Source organism: Myotis yumanensis, unplaced genomic scaffold (genome assembly GCF_028538775.1).
Source record: "Myotis yumanensis isolate MYYU_CA2020_CCGP unplaced genomic scaffold, mMyoYum1.0.hap1 SCAF_10, whole genome shotgun sequence".
NCBI lineage: Eukaryota > Metazoa > Chordata > Mammalia > Chiroptera > Vespertilionidae > Myotis > Myotis yumanensis.
Window position 1 is genome coordinate 78,851,302 of NW_027223761.1, and position 6,805 is coordinate 78,858,106.

Genomic DNA, 6,805 nt, shown 5'->3' on the forward strand with positions numbered 1-6,805 from the left:
TCTGATGGGTCCACCCCCTAACCAATCCGTTCTTTAGATCTTTGGGGTTTCAGGTCCCCTATCCAATCCAAAGCCTCTCCCAGGCTAGACTGACAGGCTTGTGGGTCGACATTTGCTCCTACTGCGCATGTGCCTCCCTCTTTATTGTTCTATCCTTCCCCCTAGTGATCTTCCTGAAACAAACCTGTGAAGCTGTTTGTACCCTGGAGTGTGTGAAGCTGTAACTTCCTGAGGAAGCAAGCCTATACTCCCTAGTCGATTACGCTGCATACTGTCTGGTTTCTTCCTTTATTAATATCTAACTACCTATGCCAACAAGCTGAATGACCAAATACATATTTCCTATAGATCACAGTATCACAGTAATTTATGTGTCTCTTTCTTCCACAAGAGCTAGAGACTACTACGCTGTGAGCTTTGTGAAGAGTTGTCATACAGTAAGAAATAACAGCAACAGGGGAAACCAAGATGGCGGCATAGGTTAAAGCCGGAGTTTGTTGTCTCGAACAACCACTTCAAAAATACAACTAAAAGATGGAACGGACATCATCCAGAACCACAGGAAGGCTGGCTGAGTGGAAGTTCTACAACTAGGAGGAAAGAGAAAAGCATACCGAGACTCAGAGGAGGCGCAGTGCTGAAGTAAAATACTAAGGTGCGGAGTGCATGCGGAGCGGGCTGGCGGCTGAGGGCAAGGTTGTCTGTTTCAATCAGGAGGGAGTCTCAGACTCTGAGCTCCAGATCCGGGCGAGTCTCTAGGGACTCAGACTCAAATGGGAGAAGTGGGACTGTCTGGCTTCGGTCGAAACTCAAAGGCAGCTTTCTCTTCGAGGGACTCTGAGAGGCAGAGCCTCTGAGGGCAAGACTGAGAGCAGTCATAACTGCTCGCTCCGCCCGCCCTGTAGATCCCCTGGGACCTGCCCCGCCCAAGCCCTGCACAGAGGCATTTGCGGGATAGCCTCAGGCAAAGGCTAGATTAGCACCACCCTAGAGCTCTAGGACAGAAGTTCTCCCAGTGCAGACACAGCTGATTCTCACAGCCAGTTGGCCTGGAGGTCAAATCGCCCCCAGTGTTTCCTACAACAATCAAGGCTTAACTACAACAAGACTGCCCACAAAGACCACTAGGGGGTGCACCAAGAAAGCATAAAAATGTGGAGACAAAGAAACAGGACACAGATGTCAGAATTGGAGGATATAGAGCTCAAAACCACACTTTTAAGGTCTTTTAATAATTTTCTAGAAACTGCCGATAAACTTAATGAGATCTACAAGAAATCTAATGAGACCCTCGATGTTGTGATAAAGAACCAACCAGAAATTAAGCATACACTGACTGAAATAAAGAATATTATACAGACACCCAACAGCAGACCAGAGGAGCGCAAGAATCAAGTCAAAGATTTGAAATGCGAAGAAGCAAAAAACATCCAACCGGAAAAGCAAAATGAAAAAAGAATCCGAAAACACGAAGATAGTGTAAGGAGCCTCTGAGACAGCTTCAAGCATACCAACATCAGAATTATAGGGGTGCCAGAAGGTGAGAGAGAGCAAGATATTGAAAACCTATTTGAAGAAATAATGACAGAAAACTTCCCCTACCTGGTGAAAGAAATAGACTTACAGGTCCAGGAAGCACAGAGAACCCCAAACAAAAGGAATCCAAAGAGGACCACACCAAGACACATCATAATTAAAATGCCAAGAGCAAAAGACAAAGAGAGAATCTTAAAAGCAGCAAGAGAAAGAAAATGAGTTACCTACAAGGGAATACCCATACGACTGTCAGCTGATTTCTCAACAGAAACTTTGCAGGCCAGAAGGGAGTGGCAAGAAATATTCAAAGTGATGAATAACAAGAACCTACAACCAAGACTACTTTATCCAGCAAAGCTATCATTCAGAATTGAAGGTCAGATAAAGAGCTTCACAGATAAGGAAAAGCTAAAGGAGTTCATCACCACCAAACCAGTATTATATGAAATGCTGAAAGGTATCCTTTAAGAAGAGGAAGAAGAAGAAAAAGGTAAAGATACAAATTATGAACAACAAATATGCATCTATCAACAAGTGAATCTAAGAATCAAGTGAATAAATAATCTGATGTACAGAATGAACTGGTAATTATAATAGAATCAGGGACATAGAAAGGGAATGGACTGACTATTCTTGGAGGGAAAGGGGTGTGGGAGATTCGGGAAGAGACTGGACAAAAATCGTGCACCTATGGATGAGGACAGTGGGTGGGGAGTGAGGGCAGAGGGTGGGGAGGGAACTGGGAGGAGGGGAGTTATGGGGGGAAAAAAGAGGAACAAATGTAATAATCTGAACACTAAAGATTTAATTTAAAAAAAAGAAAAAAAAGAAATATCAGCAACAACTAACAGAGATATTACTATGAGACCTTCCATATGTATTTTCTCATTCAGTTCTCACAAGAATTCTCTGAATTATATACTATTAATCCCACTTTAGAGATGGGGAAACCAAGGCTTAGTGATTATCATAGTACTTGCTTATGAAGTAATGGAGGCAGGATTTGCACACAGGCCAAGTCAGAAGCCCGCATGCTAATTGCTGGACCCGCTTGTGAATTTAAGCTCTTGTGGAGAGATGTTTGGAAGGAAATACAAGGTCTTCAGCATAATTGGATGGTCACTCATTGCTTTGAGAAGGCAAATGGTCACGGCTATTATTGTCCAGGAAGGTTTTCTGCTTATGGGTGAAACAAGAAGGTCTCCACTTAGTGGTGGCAAGTGAATTGTCTCGATGGGACCTATGTGCTTGAAGGCAGTGGTATAGGCACGGCAGGGGCCTGGGGGGTGGGGGGTTCTTGACAGCACTGGGTGGTAGGCTGGTACCAAACACCAAAGTTGGGGCCCAGAGAGGATATGACCTTGGGTAGGAAGGTCTCTCAGGCAGCAGCCAGGAACCGGGTTATGTCCGAAGTGATAAGATCATGCTGCAGCCACCCAGGATCTAGAAGGCATGCATGCTAGCATGAGGGAAGCCCATGGAGGGAAGACGCCTCAGCGCTCATCCCTCACGGGCTCGGGTGAGAGTGGGATACTCAACCAGGCCAGGCTCTGCGTCGGGCCATCTGCTGGCTGAGCCCAGGCTGCTGAGCCTGAGGAAACGGCTCAGGGATGGAGGAGTGTAGAGAACTGCCACCTCGGTACAGAGGCATCCACAGTCCTCGGCCAGAGAGGAGCTCCTTTCCCGCTGGGGGAACTGAGACTCACAGCCCATTTGCGGCCTGGAGATTCTGATTCTGAACATAACTGCACTTTGTTCAAAAACACGGTCCCCATTCACACCACGAGCTGCTCACAGTCCTCACTTGAGGTCCTCCAGTGGCCATGGGAATCTGGGGGAGCCAGCGGGGAGGCCTGAGGCTGGCGGAGACTCTGGCATGTCCCCAGTGTCCATACCTCAGAGCAAGCTGTCAGCCGTTTCCAGGAACAGAAAGGCCAAGGTCTCTAGAGAACAGACCACCACGGCCTGTGCACAAGTTCTCCTGCTGCCAGAGGCGGTGCTTGGATCTGTCTCCCACCCCCACCCCCAGGGAAGATAAAGAAAGAGCCCCTCCTCCCCCCTCCACAGTGTCTCCCTCCCAGCGCCCCTGCCTGCCACTGCTCGGATGATTTCATCTCAGGGAAGACCAGCCTCCCCCACCAGCGTTCCTAAGGCAGCCGGCCTCTCTAAGGAGCCTCAGGACAGTGACAGTCAGCACAGCTCGGCGCTGCGGTTATGTTTTCACCTTTAACAAATTCTCCTTGACCGTCATTTATATTCTTCAGGTCTGATCTAATTTCTCCAAGGCCTTGGCCTATGGACTTGTGACCATTTGTACAACAAGAATGGATCTGGTCAAAATGATGAAGTGAATGAAATCTGTCTCCATTAACCCCACACCACCCAGTTCTCTCCTATTCTAGACCCTTCCTGCTGCTGGGCGGCCGCAGCCTGCGCCTTCGCTCCCTCTCACAGGGTTCCTTTCACTGGTGCGGGTGTTTCGCCCTTGCAATTCGCACTGTTAAGAAACAGTGGATGGATGTGCAACCCAAATAAAACTTGTGGCCAGCCTCCACTGATACTACTCTAAAATGAAAATTTCAAAAATCTGACTTTAAGCATTGAAAGCAACAAGGGTCGTATCTGAGGTGTCCCGAGGCAGGCAGGGGGGTGGCTTGTACAACACAGAGCAAGACTTCCTAAAATCCCTCCTTTTGAGTCTCCTTCTTCAGCCCCATCCCTCACAACAGCAAATGTTTCTCCTTTCTCTTTCTTTTTCTCCCCCAAAACTTTTCTGCCCCAAGCCCCTGGCTGTCACTCATGTCTCAGGGGGCAGCCCCCAGCTCTCATCCCCCTCTCCTGCCTCCTGAGTAGTCTTCCCTCTGCAGCCCATTTCCTAGGTTTCTTCAGTTTTGCACTTTCCCCAGTTTTCCCGCTTGCAAAGTTCTAAGGTGATCAGAGGAATGGCTCCCAGCAATGGTGTCCCCAGCTGAGCTGCTCCTCTCCTGTGTGTGTTGGTGAGATGTAAGCAAAATGCTTTGTTCCCACTCAGAATCTATGGCTCCTTGGAGCTGTGCTGGTGTTTCAGATAGGCAAGGGGAACAGATTTCTTTTCAGGAAAATATTTTATTACCTTAAAATCATCCAGTGAGCACATTGCTTCTAAGGCTTCAAGCTGTTTGCAAAGTTCAGAATCTGACCCCTGACCGCTGTATTAGCACTAGCTACTTGCCTAGATGTTTCCTCCACTCTAACCTTAACTGACTACTAGCATCTTTCTTATTTTTATTCTTATTTTTATTCCTCACCCGAGAATATTTTTTTCCATTGATTTTTAGAGAGGGGAAGAGATGGGGAGAGACACAGAGAGAGAAACATGGATGCGAGAGTGACATATCAATTGGTTGCTTCCCACACATACCCTGTCCAACCAGGGCTGGGAATTGAGCCCGCAACCAAGATACAGGCCCTTGAGGGGAATCAAACCTGTGCCCTTCAGCCCACGAGCTGACACTCTAACCCAGCCGTGGGCAAACTACGGCCCGAGGGCCGGATCCGGCCCGTTTGAAATGAATAAAACTAAAAAAAAAAAAAAGACCGTACCCTTTTATGTAATGATGTTTACTTTGAATTTATATTAGTTCATACAAACACTCCATCCATGCTTTTGTTCCGGCCCTCCGGTCCAGTTTAAGAACCCATTGTGGCCCCTGAGTCAAAAAGTTTGTCCACCCCTGCTCTAACCACTGAGTCAAACCGGCTAGGGCTAGCATCATTTTTGATGTATCATGCCATTTTATGTCAGCATGCCCTCGATCCCTCCCTTCTCCAGACTGTGCTCTCTATAATGATTGCCACTAGACTGTAAACCCCGAGGGCCTAACAAGGAATCTGACAGATAAGGGGTTCTTAAAAACATTTCCTGTATGGATGAATAAAATAATGTGTGAATGAATGAAGAGTTAGAAAATGATTACAGTGTATTTCTAAGCTTTGGTCAAAATTTTTCAAATCATTATTGTGAAAATTATTACTGCAGGTAAACCATACACTGAATTACTTTTTTTTTTTTTTTTAGTCTAAGGATTTATAGTTTTTCTTTAATTCTGGAAAATTCTCAGTTTATTATCTCTTGTAATATTTCCTCTGCCTCATTTTAACTATTCTCAACACTTGGAACACCAATTCTGCACATGTTGGAGCTTCTCAGTCCAGCCTCTGTGATTTTTAAAAAAATCTTTATTGTTGAAAGTATTACATATGTCCTCCTTTTTGACCCATTGACCTCTTTTAGCCCGCCCCTGCCCCCACCCCCATCCCCCCAGCCCCCCACCCCCCCCACACCCCCCCACCCCCCTCACCCCCCCCACCCCCCTCACCCCCCCGCCCCAGGCCTTCAGCACCTTATTGTCTGTGTCCATAGGTTATGCATATATGCAGACAAGGTCTTTGGCAACCAAAGAACGTCTATGATTTTATTTTTACTTTTCTATGCATTTATCTTATTTGCTTGCAGTCAGGAAATCCGGTTTTCTTACGTGCCCGGGAAGAAGAAATGGAATTGGTGAATATGTAGCTAATCTCTACCACCTTTATTTAATTCTCTTTTCCAATAAACCGATTATCTTTTACCTTATCTACTCTACTATTGATCACATCTACTAAGTTTTTACTCATCTATTTTCAATCATTTTTGGTACATATGCCTTTTCCAATTCAATAACCAGCTGCCATTTTGAGTATGCTATTTCATCACTTATCTCTGAAGATTCCAAACAAACCTGTTTTAAACACCTTAGCTAGTTGCACCGTTATTTCTGTTTCCGTAGGTGTGATTTTTCCTATTTCCTGGGTCTGCCAACCAGCTTTCGTTATTATGGATACCACTAAGCGCTTTGTAATTTTTGTATGAAAGCTGATCTTGATGGGAATTCTTTCCCCTGCTTGCTCCTCCCTATAGAATGATCTCATCATTGCGTCAGCCTGGTCCTCTGAGATACACAGCTCTAAACTAAATCTTTGTATAAGAACTTGGGCATTTGGATCAATTACATATAGTATATCCGCTTGATCCAATGGTTGATTGTATATAGTACCATTTTTGGATGCCATACACAGGCCCAATTCCTGTTTTTATACAAGAATCACAGCTTCCTGTCTAAACAGAAAGGTTCTAAAAATTTAGTTGGAGTTTCTTAGTCCCTGTTCACTGGGAGATACCTTTGGCTTGGCCCCAGGGTTCAGACAGGAAGCCGGATTCCAATTTCCATGTGATGCCCTTAGACGTGTT